Source organism: Onychomys torridus, chromosome X (genome assembly GCF_903995425.1).
Source record: "Onychomys torridus chromosome X, mOncTor1.1, whole genome shotgun sequence".
Lineage (NCBI taxonomy): Eukaryota > Metazoa > Chordata > Mammalia > Rodentia > Cricetidae > Onychomys > Onychomys torridus.
Window position 1 is genome coordinate 25901535 of NC_050466.1, and position 18857 is coordinate 25920391.

Genomic DNA, 18857 nt, shown 5'->3' on the forward strand with positions numbered 1-18857 from the left:
GTAAGGTGGGGGTGGGAGGGGGGAGGACAGGGGAACCCATGGCTGATGTATAAAATTTAAAACACATAATAATAAAGAAAAAATTATTTATTAAAAAATAGTAAAAAAAAGTTTCCATGTATATATATGTACAATCTATTGATTTTTTGAAAATAAATGCTAACTTTAAGAGGCAAAAAAAAATCAGCACTGGCAAATGTAAAAACAGAAAATGAATTTAGTATATGTATGGCTCAAGGATATAAAACTATTCTCCAGATACCAAAATGATTTTTGGCGGAGGGGACAAATAATCATGGTGGTTTGGTATTTCTTTTCCTAATTACTGCACAGTAGTAGGTATGTGTGGCAATTTGATAGTTACATTAAAATAAGTGAATATAAATATTAATAACATGTCTGTAAGAAATATAGTTTAAAATTTTCCTCATTTTTATTAACTGAACATTATGATTTTTGACATATAAGTTAAGAACAAATGTTTATGTAGTAATGCGACACTAGTAAATATGTACTTGGATATTACATTTTTATTTATTTAACAACCACATATAAGTGTACAGTATCATATTCACCCTTAATTATGATTTTTTATGACTTCTCCCTGTCCACTCTGATGAACCTCTTCTTCTCCTACTCTTGTTCCTTCTCCTCCTTCTTCTTTTCTCCTCCTCCTCCTCCTTCTTTTTGTTTATTTTATTTTGTGAGACAGGGTTTCTCTGTGTAGTTCTAGTGACTGTCCTGGATCTCACTCTGAAGACCAGGCTGGCTCTGCCTCTCGAGTACTGGGATTAAAGGCTTGCACCAACAATGCACGGCCTCTTCCTCTTTTATTTTATTTTTTCTGTGAGATCTACAAAGTTAAATTTAGATTACTCCCAGCATGAGAGAGAGCTTATGTATTGGAACATGTACAGTTAATCACTGGCTATACTGTTGAAGAAAATGATGCCCCTCTCTCCAGCAACTATTTACAATCTAATGGCTCCTCAGGGAAAGGTGGGGCTTCATAAGCCCCTCCATTATTTATGACATAATATTGAAGGTGACCAATCTTGTGCATGTAATTAGGCTGAATGTTTTTTTTTTTTTGTTGTTGTTGTTTGATTGTTTGTTTTGTTTCTCAAGACAGGGTTTCTCTGTGTAGCTTTGTGCCTTTCCTGGAACTCACTCTGTAGACTAGGCTGCCCTCAAACTCTGCCTCTGGAATGCTGGGATTAAAGGTGTTATTTATTTATTATGTATGTATAAGAGGGTGCCAGATCTCATTGCAGATGGTTGTGAGCCACTATGTGGGTGCTGGGAATTGAACTCAGGACCTCTGGAAGAGCAGTTGGTGTTCTTAACCTCTGAGTCATCTCTCCAGCCCCTGAATGTTATTTTTGAAGTACTTGCATTTTAAGGAAAAGCTGATGGAGGAAAATGTCTATCATTGTTCTTACAAAATTTGATTATTTATATTGAGATCTATAAATTTAAAGATGTACTTCTGGTGATTGACTAAAGTATGGTAAGTGTACAGAAGCAAAAATCAAAAATGCCTGGGAACTGGAGTATAGTGATTAATTGTATACTAGCTTTCCTAAAGTAGATCATACACATATATTAACTCGTGTGTGTGTGTGTGTGTGTGTGTGTGTGTGTGTGTGTGTGTGTGTATGTGAGTGTTTATGGTCAGAATCAATATTACATTAACTTACCAAATTTCTCTTCATTTCATATTGGAGACTGCTTTTGGTTGAAACGTGCTTTGCAGCCTTTGATTCTCACTCATTTCAGAGCTCTCTGATTCAAAAATACAAACACAGTTGTACATCCACAGATGGCAAACACATAAGCCTCTGATCACTGCAGCCTTCATAGCCCGAGCCCCATCCAATGCCCTCCTTCTTCATGACTGTCTCTGTCTTACTGTTCTATTACCATGACCAAGGCTGCTTACAGGAGAAAGAATTTGAGCATTTGTTATAGCTTCAGAGGGTTAGTCCCCGAGGAACATGGCTGTAGGCAGGCAGGTGTGGTACTGGATTAGTAGCTAAGAGCTTACATCATGGGAGCATGAGCATGCAGAGAAAGAGACACTGGGCCTGGTGCTGGCTTATAAACCCTCAATGCCCACCCTCATTGATATACCTCCTTCAACAAGACCACATCACCTAGTCCTTTCTACTGGCTACCAAGCATTCAAATATATGAACCTATGGTGACCATTCTCATCCAAACCACTACATTCTGCCCTCTGGTCTGCATAGGTTTATAGCCCTATTATATGCAAATATGCATTTAGTATAACTTCAAAGTTCCCCATAGACTATAACAGTCTCAATACAGTTTAAAAGGTCAAGGTTCAAACTCTCTTCTGAGACTGAAGACAATTTCTTATCTCTAACACGCTTAAAAATCAAATCTAAAAGCAGATCACATACTTCCCACATACAATGTCACAGAATATGCATTGTCATCCCAACAGGGAGGAAAAGGAGCATAGTGAGGAAGTACTGGACCAAATGAAGAACAAAAGCAGCAGGCCAAATTCCAAATCCTACAACTCCATTTCTGATAATAAAGGGCTTATTAGAAGTCACTTACTTTCCTTTGCTGATGGCATTTTTTGTTTTTTTTTTTGTTTTATTATTATTATATTTGTGTTTTAATTTTACACATCAGCCATGGGTTCCTCTGTCCTCCCCCCTCCTGCCCCCACCCCCACCTTCCCCCTATCCCCTCCCTTCCATCCCCATCTCCTCCAGGGCCAAAACTCCCCTGGGGATTCATTTAAACCTGGTGGAATCAATACAGGCAGCTCCAGTCCCCTACTTGCAGGCTGAACAAAGTGTCCCTGTGTAAGCCCAAGGTTCCAAACAGCCATCTAATGCACTAAGGACAGGTCCCGGTGCCACAGCCTGGATGCCTCCCAAATAGTTCAAGCTATTCAGTTGTCTCACTTATCCAGAGGGCCTGATCCAGCTGGAGGCTCCACAGCATTTGGTTCATAATTCATGTGCTTCCATTCATTTGGCTATTTGTCCCTGTGCTTTTTCCAATCTTGGGCTCAACAATTCACACTCTTACAGTTCCTCCTCTTTCTTGCCAATTGGACTCCTGGAGCTCCACCTGGGGACTGGCTGAGTATCTCTGCATCCACTTCCATCAGTTATTGGAGGAGAGTTCCAGCTCCACTGTTAGGGTGTTTGGCCATCTGTTCACCAGACTAGGTCAGATCAGGCTTTCCATTGCCAGCAGTCTACAGAGGATGTATCATTATGGATTTCTGGGGACCTCTCCAGCACTCTGCCTATTCCTGTTCTCATGTGGTCTTCATTTATCATGGTCTGTTACTCCTTGTTCTCCCGTTCTGTTCTTGATCCAGCTAGGATCTCCTGCTTCCCTAAGCTTTCTTTCCCTCAAGTCTTGCCTTTCATTACTCCCACTCTCGTCCAGGTTGTTCATGTAGATCTCATCCATTTCTCTGTCATTGGGTGATCCCTGTGTCTTCCCTAGGGTCCCATTTTCTAGGTAGCCTCCCTGGAGTTGTGTAGCAGTCTAGTCATCTTTGTTTTACATCTAGTATCCTCCTATGAGGGAGTACATACCATGTTTGTCCTTCTGAGTCTGGGTTACCTCACTCAGGATGATTTTTTTCTAGATCCATCCATTTGCCTGCAAACCTCATGATGTCATTGTTTTTCTCTGCTGAGTAGTACTCCATTGTGTATATGTACCATACTTTGTTTATCCATTCTTCAGTTGAAGGGCATCTAGGTTGTTTCCAGGTTCTGGCTATTACAAACAATGCTGATATGAACATAGCTGAGCAAATACCCTTGTGGTATGATTGAGCATTCCTTGGGTATATGCCCAAGAGTGCTACAGCTGGCTCTTGGAGGAGTTGGATTCCCAATTTTCTAAGGAAGTGCCATATTGATTTCCAAAGTGGCTGTACAAGCTTGCATTCCCACCAGCAGTGGAGGAGAGTTCCCCTTGCTCCACATCCTCTCCAGCATAAGCTGTCTTCTGTGCTTTTGATCTTAGCCCCTGTGACAGGTGTAAGGTGGTATCTCAGAGTCGTTTTGATTTGCATTTCCCAGATAATTAGGGATGTTGAGCAATTCCTTAAATGTCTTTCAGCCATTTTTACTTCCTCTGTTGAGAATTCTCTGTTTAGTTCTATACACCATAACTTAATTGGATTGTTGGGCAATTTGATGTCTAATTTCTTGAGTTCTTTATATATTCTGGATATCAGCTCTCTGTCAGATGTGGGGTTGGTGAAGACCTTTTCCCATTCTGTAGGCTGTTGCTTTGTCTTGTTGACCATGTCCTTTGCTCTACATAAGCTTCTCAGTTTCAACAGGTCCCATTGATTGATTGTTTCTCTCAGTGTCTGTGCTACTGGTGTTATATTTAGAAAGTGATCTGCGGGGCCAATGCGTTCAAGAGTACTTCCTACTTTTCTTCTATCAGGTTCAGAGTAACTGGATTTATGTTGAGGTCTTTGATCCACTTGGACTTAAGTTTTGTGCACGGTGACAGATATGGATCTATTTGCAGCCTTCTACACATTGACATCCAGTTATGCCAGCACCATTTGTTGAAGATGCTTTCTTTTTTCCATTGTACATTTTTGGCTTCTTTGTCAAAAATTATATGTTCATAGGTATGAGGGTTAATGTCAGGGTCATCAATTCTATTGCATTGGTCCATATGTCAGTTTTTATGCCAGTACCAAGCTGTTTTTATTATGGTAGCTCTATAGCAGAGCTTGAAGTCGGGATGATGATGCCTCCAGAGGTTGTTTTATTGTACAGGATTCTTTTGGCTATCCTGTTTTTTTTTTTTCTATATGAAGTTGAGTATTATTCTTTCCAGATCTGTGAAGAATTGTTTTGGTAATTTGATGGGTATTGTGGTGAATCTGTAGATTGCTTTTGGTAAGATCGCCATTTTTACTATGTTAATCCTGCCTATCCATGAGCAAGGGAGGTCTTTCCACTTTCTGACATCTTCTTCAATTTATTTTTTCAGGGACTTAAAGTTCTTGTCATATAGGTCCTTCACATGCTTAGTTAGAGTAACCCCAAGGTATTTTATATCATTTGTGGCTATTGTAAAGGGTGATGTATCTCTGATTTCCTTCTCAGCCTGTTTGTCTATTGTATATAGGAGGGCTACTGATTTTTTGAGTTGATCTTGTATCCTGCTCTGTTGCTGAAGGTTTTTATTAGCTGTATCAGTTCCTTGGTTGATTTTTGGGGGTCACTCATGTATACTATCATGTCATCTGCAAATAGGGAAAACTTGACTTCTTCCTTTCCAATTTGTATCCCGTGAATCTCTTTATGTTGACTTATAGCTCTGGCTAGAACTTCAAGTACTATATTGAATAAGTATGGGGAGAGGGGACAGCCTTGCCTTGTTCCTGATTTTAGTGGTATTGCTTTGAGTTTCTCTCCATTGAATTTGATGGTGGCTGTTGGCTTGCTGTAGATTGCCTTTATTATGTTTAGGTATGCTCCCTGTATTTGTGATTGCTCCAAGACCTTTATCATGAAGGGGTGTTGGATTTTGTCAAATGCCTTTTCTGCATCTAGTGAGATGATCATGTGGTTTTTTTCTTTGAGTTTGTTTATATGGTGTATTACATTGACGGACTTTCGTATGTTGAACCCCCCTTGTATCCCTGGGATGAAGCCTACTTGATCATGGTGGATAATTGTTTTGATGTGTTCTTGAAGTCTGTTTGCCAGTATTTTATTGAGTATTTTTGCATCAATGTTCATGAGGGAGATTGGTCTGTAGTTCTCTTTCTTTGTTGCATCTTTGTTTGGTTTAGGAATCAGGGTAATTGTAGCCTCATAGAAGGAGTTTGGTAATATTCCTTCTGCTTCTATTGTGTGTAACAATTTAAACAGTATTGGTATTAAGTCTTCTTTGAAGATCTGGTAGAATTCTGCAGTGAAACCATCTGGTCCAGGGCTTTTTTTGTTTGGGAGACTGTTAATGACTGATTCTATTTTCTTAGGGGTTATTGGACTATTTATATGATTTAACTTAGGTATGTGGTACCTATCCAGAAAATCTATTTCTTTTAGATTTTCCAGTTTTGTGTAGTAGAGGTTTTTGAAGTATGACCTGATGATTCTCTGGATTTCCTCATTTTCTCTTGTTATGTCCCCCTTTTCATTTCTGATTTTGTTCATTTGGATGCTCTCTCTCTGTCTTTTGGTTAGTTTGGATAAGGGCTTCTCTATCTTGTTGATCTTCTCAAAGAACCAACTCTTTGTTTCATTAATCCTTTGTATTGTTCTCTTTATTTCTATTTATTGATTTCAGCTCTCAATTTGATAATTTCCTGGTGTCTGTTCCTCCTGGGAGACTTTATGTAAACATATTAAAACTTCATAGCAGTATTTTTGTCTGTGTTTTTGGAATCGTCTTTTGTGTTATCTATTTTCTCCCCATGCTTCTTCCTGTACTGTATTCCTCATTCCCTTTCATTTAAAATTAAATTGCAGTTTAATTTTCTGTTTGTTTATTCCATACTATTATAGTTCTCCTCATTTTGAAGCTCTTCAGTATGGCTTCTAACATCAAAAATGACAGAAAAAATGGGATATTTGTCATTCTGTGTCTTGGTTACTTTACTCTGAGTGATTGTTTCTATCTCCATCTATATATGAGCAATTTTCATTTTTTAATATGTAAATAATATTCTATGCTATAAATATGTAACATTTTCATTATCCTTTCTTTGGGTGATAGAACACTATGGCGTAGCCATTTCCTAACATTGTGAGTAGTGTAGATATGAAAAAGAAGAAGATATCTGTAGAGTTGAACTTGTAATCCTCTGGGTATATGCCAAGAGTGAATCATAGGGTATATATCTTTTTAGCCTTTTAAAATGCACGTATTCATGTTGCTTAAGTATAATTATGACATTTAAAAATGCAGACCATCCTTTGTGCAGTTTATTATACATAAAAATCTCACTGAATAATGTTTATTATTTCATTCTATTATATATTATTTTAGAATTTATCTTCAAGACTATTATTATTGTCATATTAATTTTTGTGTATATTATGGTAAAAAAGCTCAATTTCATCTTCTTAAATATAATTTGTACATTGTTCTAGTATTATTGATCATTAAATATATAATCTGGATTGGGAAAATAAAGCATAGCCTTTTACCCACTTAATTGACCCAATACCATTCATTATCTGAAATACACAGATCATAAGTAAAACAATTATCCTATTTCTTTCCATTTTGTTTTATGCATATAATATTCCAGACCCAAATTATATCATTTATTGTAATTATGAAGGGAATTTTGCAATAGGTAAGAATGAACTGTCCAATATTTTTCTTTTTCAAGAATATATTGATTCTTCCATTTCCTTGCATTTTATATGAATTTTAATATCTACTTTTTTAATTTTACAAAGGAGTTTGCTGAGTCTAATTTTTTAAATTTATAGGTTAATTTGGCTAAAACTTCTCTGTTCCAGAATGTTGAATCTTCCAATACATGAACTTAAAATGTTCATATTAATTTATTCCTAAGTACCAATTTTATTCTTTTGATGTCATTGCAAATGGAAGTGGCTAGATAAATTATTTTGGAGACTAGTAATGTACACTGGAATATAATTGATATTGGATATTGACGTTGTATGCTATTACCTGGCTGGACTTATTGGTTACAATCAGTTCTTTGAGTGAGGGAGTTCTTTGCGATTTTCCATATGTTGTATAATGATATCTATAAACAAAGATTCTATTATTTATTTTCTGATAATGATGCCTATTTTGCTGAAAAGACTTCCAGTACAATGTAGAACAGAGCTGTACAAAGCAAATACACTTTACTGTTCCTAATTGTAGGGGGAAAACATTTATTCTTTCATCATTTAATATAATCTGAGCTGAGGGTTTTCAATATATGTACTTTATGAGATAGAGAAAGTACAATTCTATTACTAGCCACTTGAATGCTTTTATTATAAAAGAATGTTGGGTTTTGTTAGATTATATTTCTTTATCTATTAAGATGTTAATGTGTTATTTTACCTTATTCTGAAAAGAGTGTTTACTAAATTCAATGAGTTTTCTGATGTTAAATAAACTTTTCCATTCATAGCATCCAAACACCCTTAATCCATTGCTTATTATGGTTTACAAAAATTTCCCTAGAGGTTTTGTACATACAGAATGATTTGTGGAATATTTCTCTTTCTTTTCAAACTTGAATAATTTTATGCAGAAGTCAGATTATTTCTTCCCAATGTTATAGACTTTTACATACAAAGCATCTAGAAAGGGATGTGGAGGGATTTTAATAATTAAATGTTTTGTTATAAATCTGTTTACATATTTTTCTTTTTAGTATTTTTTTAAAATTATCAGCCTTCTAGGAATGTATCCATTTCTTCTAATTAGTATAATTATTTAGATGGCTGGTTTTCGTATCATCTCACTCTAACTTACTCAAATTTAGTTTTTTAGTTTTTTTAACTACTAAACCAAACTTTACAATTCTCACAACTCAAATTATCATTCACTTGAATGGACATGCTATCTCATGGCAAAAGCTCCATTTGTGTTTTGAGCTCTCTTCTCAGCCCTTAAAATTGCTTTGTTGCTATGCTCTGTCCTCGAATTCACTGAACATCTATCTATATTCTTTAGTGTACTCTGGTCCCCTTCTAAAACACTTTGATTTCATTTTCACTGCTTTAGATTATATAATTCAGATTTTGTTATTTCTATAACCTTATACATTTGATTTTTGCTACTTTTGAATCAGTATGGCAAAATTTTAATTCTTAAAATATGCTTCATGAAATGTTTCTACATATTAGTAATTGCTGCATTAATATCTTACCCCCTCCCTTAGGCTATAGATTGTAATCTAGTGACTATGTTATTTTGGGTATAGAACACAGTTTATATTTATTTGTATGCCTCTCAATTATATTGGTAACAGAAATTTTTCATGATATGTTATGGTAAATCTATTTTTTCCCTGTTAATATTTGCTTATCAAATTAACTTGTCTAGGTTAATTTTTGTGAAATTTATCTTCCCTTGACTTTTGTGGTTGCTATTATCTCAGCTCAACTAAAAACTTGTTCGTTTCCTTAATTAATTATTCACTTGCTTATTTTAAGTTTATTTTATTCTTACTCTTTGAAAAGTGGTTATCACAAAACAATATACACCTCTTAAAAAGTCCTGTCTTCTTCTCACAGATTTTCTTTGTAACAGAATAACTTCAAGATTAGTTCTCTTTGACAATACAGCTTTTGTACTTATATGAAACCACACTTAAATTTCAGGATGTGTCTAGGAAGTATTATTCTTTGATAGTGCTTTAAGAACTCCCATGTGCATTGTCAGGTTCAGTTGCCATTACTGTCTTTGGTCTATACATGCACCCAGATTTGAGTAAGAGAATCCTCACTCTGCGCACTATACTAACCTAAGATGGTAGTAGTCATTTGCCCTCTTTGACAATCTGTATCTGAAAAATTCATCTCTGCTATTATACACTGCCCATATCTTTCCAGAACACCAAAAATTACCTATAATCCAAATTGCATGAAGTTAATAGTATATTGAAATGTTGGCTTATATTAATTTTCAAGTTTTAAATGCATTTTAGAAATGATTTGCCAATCTGTCATTAACAAAAAAAGGAAACCCAATTTTAGAAGTTTTTCATATTACGGTTAGTAGAGTGAGTGAAAGAAAACTTGGCTTATTTGTGATTCATTTAGTTTAACTGCTTTGAATATGTGTGTTCATTTTCCTCAGGAAAACAAGTATTTCTTTCAAACAATAAGATATGCCAGTTATTCATGAATCTCTGAATTACTTCTGTTCATGAAAAGTAATGGAAAAAAATATCTTTCTTTGTGAAAGAATAATAAACACAATTTATCCTTTAACGTGCTTTGGCAACTCACCATGTTTTTCAGCAATCACAATTAAGCACTAGAGTCTTTGTGAAAGATGTGAAAATCCAGAAATGGCATTAATGTTGTTAATCGAATTAATAGAAACTCCTTGAACTTGATTATGTCACATATTGTGCAATTACAGATTTAGAAGAATTTGAAAATCACAAATTAGATTTACCATATATTTCCAAAGGAAATAGCTTATAATGATGTTTTTATTACTAGTACATTAGAATTTGAAATTTTCATAAGACACTGTATAATAAAATTAAAGTATCTTGATATGATGTAGTAAATCTTTGAATTATAAGAGTTGACTTATATTGTTTATGTCTAATTTTGATATCTGAAATCTGAGTATTGTTCTGTAATGGTTATGAATCTGAAAAAGTTAATAATTTTTAGTTTTTCAATTATTTCCTTGTTGTGATTTCAGAAATTGTAATTTCTAAGACCATTACATGCCATATTAGATATATGAAAACCAGGCACACATTTGAATTTCTTAATACAAGGGAAATTTTGCAAAACAATAAAAATTTTAATCATTAATATTCTTGGTTATTTTTATATGTTATTCAAATGTCATCATAAACTACTCATAAAGATCTAATAGTAATTATCTATAAGATCATTGAATTCTATGGAGAAGATATATGACCATAATGATGATGGAATGATGCAGTGAGGTTTTCTTTCCTTTTTCTCCTTTTATTTCTTTTTTTTTTACTTTGTGTGTGTGTGTGTGTGTGTGTGTGTGTGTGTGTGTGTGTGTATGTATGTAATAGTGAGACATATGGAATCAATAGCCAAATACTGATAAACTTAGTATGTGGAAAATTTTGATGATGAAGAAATAAAGCACTAAGGCTAGATGTAGAAATGAATTCATTATAATATTTTAAACCAATACATTTCTAAATCAAATGGTACATTAGACTTAAAGTTCAATATTAGGTATATGTATATCACTGAGTTTTGGTACTAAGAAAAGAAATTTGACTCTTGTTTAAAAATGTATTTCAGAACGGAGATGAATTAGGGTGATGAATGCTTTTTTTGAGTTTTGGAAAAAAGATGCAATGGGAAATATATCTATAATAGACATAATACCTATTCATTTTCCTTGTCTAAATAATATAACATCAAAATAAAAGTAAATGCTGTTTTTAAAATACAGCTCAGGTAAGAGTATCAAAGGAGTTCTGAAACTGAACAGCATTCCAAGAATGCCCTTATGATACAAGGAAAGACATAAAAAGATGTCTTCTTCCATCATGTTTCACATGTAGCATTAATGGGGAGAGATTTGAAGGAACAATTCTCAGAGCATATAGTCATAACTTTTTGTCTAATGTGACTATGTGATTTGAAGCATCAAGAGAAATATCTATTTACAATAATCCTGAGGGAGAGAACTCAGCCAAGACAGATATCTGGAAGTTTGGAAAGACTTATTCAGCACAAAGAATATATAATTGTACGAGCTAGTTGTAGAAACTGATGACATGCAGAATCTGGAAATGCCCTGGCAGACAACTGGAGATGGCAAACCAAAGAAAAAAGAAGAGTAGACATGTTGTAGAAAAAGAAAGCAAAGCAACACTTTAATAGTGCAATACCCCTTGGAGAAGTTTTCAGTGTTCTTGTGTGCCTTTTGGGTCTGTTTTGTTCTTGAAAATATAGATCTAGAACACAGTTATTTAATAAATAAGTTTTTCCCCTCTGGAATAGTAACTTTTATTTTAGATAATGCAAATCTGATAAGATGGCTCCACAATCTGTGGAGAAGCGCAGGGTTCTTTCATCTTCTCTGACTCTTCATATGTCTTAGGCAATGTTTTAGAACTCATTGACCTTAGAAATGTATTTATTATATTGCTATTCCTACACACAAATAAAACTGGTAAATATTGTATTGTGTCTTTCTCTGCTATATTGCTCATGAATAAATAATAGTTATTTAAATTCAGATGAAGAAAAATGGAATGTTGATTAGGAAATTAGCAGTACTTTTCATACATACATGAAAATGACCACTGATGGTTTTCCATGTGTTTGTCAAATGTTATAATATCATGGGTAGCTGTTGAAATGTGAATTGTAATTCTAACACTGTTTTTTTTTATTCTATTGGATCTTGAAGCCTAGAGGTCGCTAAAAATTCCTTAGCAAAAGCAAGTTTATTAATTATTTCTAACCAATTCATTCTATTAGTAGTAGTAAACATTCAAACCTAATTTTCTAACCTGAAGCTAAAATAGTCCTGAAAAATCAACTACTTATCACTGATTACTTAAGGCTAACTCAACTTCTATTCTGAATGGAAAATTTAATGTCTCCTCAGGTAGAGTGCTTTCTCATCTGCCAGTGTACACCACAATTTTATTTGTTTTTGCCTGTGACTACTCAAATGCAATAACATAACAAATCAGAATTTATATATGCAGTAAAACAAATTAGCAGAAAAGCTCAATAAGATAAACAGTCTCTTCTAGCTGTTCAAACAAAATGACATCTGATAAGTTACTGTTTTGACCTTTATTGTGTGTGTAAATATGGATCTGTGCAGTGTACTTGAACAAACATATGGTTCTACTTCAATGGCTTTAGAATGGGCAGGTATAAAATTCCTCTTCCTGTTGGAGCCATTAATTATTTGAATCCCTTTAGAAATAGACTTGTTCTTTCACTCTTGGAACTAGCTACAAAATGAAATTTACCTTAGGAAATCATTTCACTTTCTTCTCTGGTCACCAGCCTGTTGTGCTACTAGTCTGTTCATTTCTAGTCTCTGTGTTGGTCAGTGTTGTAGTTGTAAAATAGGAACAAATATGGCTAAAATGTAAAGAGAAAGGGGAAGCAGCAGAGTGTGAATATTTTAGCTTTCAAATAAAAATGTACCTACAACTGTATGAGTAACATTTGTTTTTCAATCCCATAATTATAAATTTAAAGATTTTAAAGAAGAATATTCTACCTGAAGATTCAAATTTCCCTATATTTGTGTATATGTATAGAGTACATCCATATATACAGATACATATACACATACACCCAACAAAAAATAACAAAAATATAACTGTTCAGTTGACTTTTATTTGAAGCAATCCTATATTTCAGAAAAGATCAAGAGACTCCTTGATTTCATTCTGGTAAAATCCTAAGCAAAGACGCTAACTCTACTATGTAAAGCCTTCTCGACAACAGAAAAGGTGAAATGCAACAGAAAAAATTTAAATGATCATCTTGTAATATTTTACTCAACAACAAAACACTAATGTATAGTGTGTAGGTTCTGGTTTTGCTTATGTGTTTCACATATCAACACATGTATTGATTAATATAACATATGGAAAAGACACTTTAAGGAGCCTATTTTTACAAAAGATAGAAAAGAATAACTTTTCTTCTTTGCTAGTACTCCATTTGTAAGTAAAAGACAACTACTATAATATATTCAATAAGCTAGCATTTTAGTTTTCCTATTATAATTATATACTTTGCATTGTACTTGTCATGAGGACAAGACAATGATACCATCATAAAATAATCTATATAGAGTATTCCAAGTTGAATAATTTTCACAAGTGAAGCAAAAACATAATTTTAAAATTATACTAGGTATTGAATAGTTTCATGTTTATATGTTATATGCTTCAAGAAAAAAATGTATAAATTTTGCAATTATTCTTGTAGTTGGAAAAACCTCACAGCATTTCAAAGTGCTCCTTCTATGGTTAAATTAATTAGTGTAATACACAAACAAAGGAATACTGGAAACTAGCTTTAGGAATTCATAAAGTGAGGATGATTGTCTAATTTACATGAATGTGTTGTCATCATCAGTAAATCATCTGAAATTATATGTAAATTTTTACAGGTATGTATAATTTTGGAAGAGAGAATCCATAACTTCCAAGAAATTCTCAAGTAGGTTCATGACCTAAAGATAAGAACATTTTTTTATTTTTAAATATATTGCTGCCTGTATGTCTGTGCACCACATACATGCTTGATGCCAAAGTAAGTAAGCCATCAAAAGGGGCATCACATCCCTTGAACTTGAATTACAGATAGTTTGGAGCTACCATGTGAGTGCTTGAACTCAAAATCAGGACCCATGAAAAAGCATCAGCTGTGCTCTTAATACAATGAGTCATCATTCCAGGCCCATCAAAAACAACACATGTAGAATACACAACACAATTTGTGTCATCTTTATACTGTAATCAAAGCTATCATTGTGTTTTTTTCAGTATTTGTCTTGAAACTGTAAGAAAAAGCTATTCATGTCCCTTGTTGTTTAGTTATCTCACTAATGGTCACTCCCAATTTGCATGAGTGTATAGAAATAATTATTAGTAGTCAGCCTCAGAATATTTATGAGACAAAGCTTGTTTGCTTGTCTTCATTTTTTAGACCCATGGAGGGCAATTTGTACTGACTATAGACTCTTAGGCATGTGGTTGTCCACTGAACTATGGTAGTCTCAAAAAACTAAAATGAATAAATAAATATATGCAAAGAAAATTATACATAAGAAAGCCAGTTAAATAAAGGAAGGGTGGTATGGAGCAGCTACATGCTTCAGCAGAAATGAATTTAAGGTAAATTTTAAAATTTATATTTAACGTATCAGGATAAGTACTCAAATAAGGAAAATAAATAATTCAGTGTGGAGGTTCCTCAAAAAAAACCAACAACAACAACAAAAAAACAAAAACAAAACAAAACAAAAAACTGCAAACAGATCTACTACATGATCCAGCTATCCAGATTTTGGGCACATATTGAAAGGATATAAATTCACCTATGTTAATTAGTGCCTTATTCACAATCGCCCAGAAATGAAAACAGCACAGATGTCCAGCAACTGATGAATAAAGAGGGCAAACGTGGCATGTGTACATAGTAGGATAATATTAAACTCTTACAAAATTGAAATTCTAAACTATATAAAGAATAATGAGTGGAGCTAGAAATAATCATCTTGGCTGAAAAAAACTCAAAGAAAGATAAATATCATAGGTTTTCTTTCATTTCTGGATGTTAGCTTTAAATCAACATATATGTGCATCCCATTTTAAATTCCCAGAGACGTCAGGAATTGGGTAGGGGTCATTGGTGGGAGGGACCATAGGGAAGGGTACTGTTTTGTGTGCTGTGAATATGTGTTGCTCTGATTGGTTGATAAATATGCTGATTGGCCAGTAGCCAGGCAGGAAGTACAAGAGGGATAAGCAGATAATGAGAATTCTGGGACGAGGAAGTCTGAGTCAGGAGTCGACAGCCAGACACAGAGGAAAAAAAATGACAAGGCAAAACTGAGAAAAGGTACCAAGCCATGTGATTAAACATAAATAAGAATTATGGTTTAATTTAAATGTAAGATATAGTCAGTGATATGTCCGAGCTAATATAAGCCTCTGTGTGTTTACTTGGGGGGCACAAGTGGGAGAGATTTGTTCTGACTGCTGGCTGTCCTGGACACAGGAAACTTTCGGTTACAGAGGGGAGACAGAACACTGCCATACAAAGGGTTAAAGGGGAACAAAGGAGAAAGAAAGGTTAACCTTGTATGAGGCTTGGAAGGGCCAGTTAGAGGAAAGATTATGATGATAGACAACTAACACCTAAAGCCTTTTGGACAAGTCATAGGCAATATACTACAACAGAATCTTCCCCATACCACACACAATTGGAGAAAAATAGCCCAACTAAATAACTTATGCTAGCAAATAAAATGGAAGGACCAAAAAGGGTTACCTCTGTCTGAATTGCTAGTCAATAGAGTCACATAGACAGCACAAGCATTACGGACTACTGCCAATACTTATGGCTACTCTCCCAAACTTGATGATAAGACCATATTTCTGAAGCTACCATGTACTTAAATCATAGAAAATGCAGAAATCAAGCTGATGTACTCACTTGGAAATTTTATCTTTACTGTTGAGATTTTATGATGCTGAAGGTGTTATGCATGCTGCCATAGGAGAAAAGTAGTCATCAATTATACCCAAATTTGAATCCTGGAATCTACAACAGTGACTGTCTTGACAAAATGTATCCACTGGTACAATATTGGGATGAGTGTTAATGGGAGAGAGCAATCACTTTCTGGTTGGATCCAAGGCCTGCTCCATGAGATGAAACCCATACCTGTCCAAAAACCTGTTGTTGCATAGGCCATAGTGCCTAAGAGAGAACCCACTTCTATTATTCTGCTAAATGACCATAATAAAAAATTATTTCAAATGACTTATTGTTATACCCATAGATAAGTGCATTTCTCAACCCTTTTATGAGGTATCCAGTGCCCAGAAAAGTACATACATATCAAAGTCTGACATGGCAACCCAACAGGAGGAAAAGAGTCTAAAGAGCAGGTACAAGAGTCCAACCAACTCATCCTCATAAGTTCCATGAAAGTACTAAGCTAAACCTGTGTTTTAAGCTTCAGTCTCTGAAGCACTGATCTATGAGTAGACCAGAATATCATTAAGAAACATTTTATTGATTTCAGTTAGACCATGAATGTTTGTTGATTTCCTAGGGATTTGGACAATCTCTGGTTTTTGGTTAACAACACAGTGTAGGTGTTAGTTCCTTCTCATGAAGTGGGCCAGAGGTCAAATCAAAATTGGTTGGATATTGCCACAAGTTCTGTGCCACCATTGCCCTACCATATTTTTGAGGCAGGCCAAATTGTCAGAGTGGTATAAGGTGGGTCTTGAGGTAGATTTATTCCCAATTATCTGAGGAGATGCTATATTGATTTCCACAGTGGCTCTATAAGTTTTCATTTCTATCAGCAATGGAGGAATGTTCTCCTTCACCATGTCTTCTCTAGCATGAGCTGTCACTTGTGTTATTGATCTTAGCCATTCTGAGAGGTGTAAGATGGAATCTCAAAGTAGTTTTGATTTTCATTTCTACGATATCTAAGGATGTTGAACATTGCTTTAAGTGTTTCTCAGCCACTTGTGATTATTGTTAATTCTCTGTTTAGATTTGTACACTATTTTTTCTTTTTTTCCAGGGCTGAGGACCAAACCCAGGGCCTTATGCTTACTTTACCACTGAGCTAAATCCCTCCCCCCTTGTACACTATTTTAAAATTTGATTATTTGGGATTTTTTTGATATCTAGTTTCTTGAGTTCTTTATATATTTTGGATATTAGTTATCTATAAGATATGGCATTCATAAAAATATTTTCTACTTTTTAGGCTGCCCCTTTGTCCAATTGACAGTGTTCTTCACCTCACAGAAGCTTGTCTGTTTCATGGGATACCATTTATTAATTGTTGATCTTAGATCCTGCTCTATTGGTATTTTGTTCAGAAAGCCCTCTCCTGTGTCAATGCATTCAAGGCTATTCCTCAATTTCTCTTCTGACAGGTTCAGTGTATATGGTTTTATGTTGAGGTCTTTGATCCACTTGGACTTAAGTTTGGTGCAGGGTGATGAATATAGATCTATTTGCATTCTTTTACATGCATATGTGCATTTTGATCAGCACCATTTGTTGAAGATATTTTCTTTCTTTCAGTGTGTATTTCTGAAATAACAAAATACATAAAATATCAGGTATACATATGTGTGTAGACTTATGTCTGGCTTCAATTCTATTCCATTGATCAACATGTCTGTTTTATGCCAATATCTTGTGTTTTTTTATTACTATAGCTCTGTAGTACAACATGAAATCAGGAATAGTGGGACCTCACACACTTCTTTTATTGTTCAGGATTGTTTCAGATATCCTGGGTTTTTTTTTTTTTTGTTTGTTTGTTTCTTCATGTGAAGATGAGAATTATCCTTTCAAGTTCTATAAGGAATCGTGTTGAAATTTTGATGGGGACTGCACTGAAACTGTAGATTGCTTTTGGTGCTTTTTTACTATATGAACCCATGAGCATGGGAGACATTTCAATCTTCTGATATATTCAATTTCTTTCTTCAAATACTTGAATTTTTGTCATAAAAGTCTTTCATTTTTTTGGTTAGATTTACCCCAAGATATTTCATTATAAAATGTGTTATTTCCCTAATTTCTTTCTTAGTTCATTTGTCATTTGTATATAGGATGGCTAGAGGATGGCTACTGTTTGTTTTTTTTTTTTTCATTTTTCTTTTTTAGGTAGAACTAAATTTTGTTACTTCTCTTTAAAATGTTTTTTTTCTAATTCTTTTTTTGAGATTTTTATTTTTTATTTATGTGTTTGAGTGCTTTATCTGCATGTACAACTTTATGCCAGAATAGAGCATCAGATCCCACTATATAGTTGTGAGAAACCATGTGGTTGCTGGGAATTGAACTCAGGACCGCTGGAAGAACAGGCAGTGCTCTTAACCACTGAGCCATCTCTCCAGCCCCTTAAAATGGTTTTTAATTTACTTGGCATACTTTTTTAAATTTTTCTTTATTAAGAAATTTTCTACTCACTCCACATGCTATCCACAGACCTCCTCCTCCCTCCTTCCACCCCCAGCCCTCTCTCCCAAGCCACCCCATATCCTCACATCCCACAATTCAAGGTCTCCCATGGGAAGTCTGGTAAAGTTTACCTCCAGCTCTGGGTCTGGAGCCATGCGTACCATCAACTATCAGAAGCAGTTCTATCAAAGCAGTGCATAACCCAGAAACCTTTTTTTTTTTTTTTAACTAAATCTACCACACAGCAGAGTAAAGTGCCACTTGTAGATACCTCATTTCTGCCACACTGTATGTCTGATGCACACGCCAGGAACCTGCCATAGTAGCTCAAACCTGCAGGCTGCTGCTAACTTGAGAGAGACAACTAGGGAGCTGTTTTTAGCTCCGTTTTAGAATCCTTTTCCCTCAGGTTTTAGGTGGAAATTCTTGCTCCATGTTGGG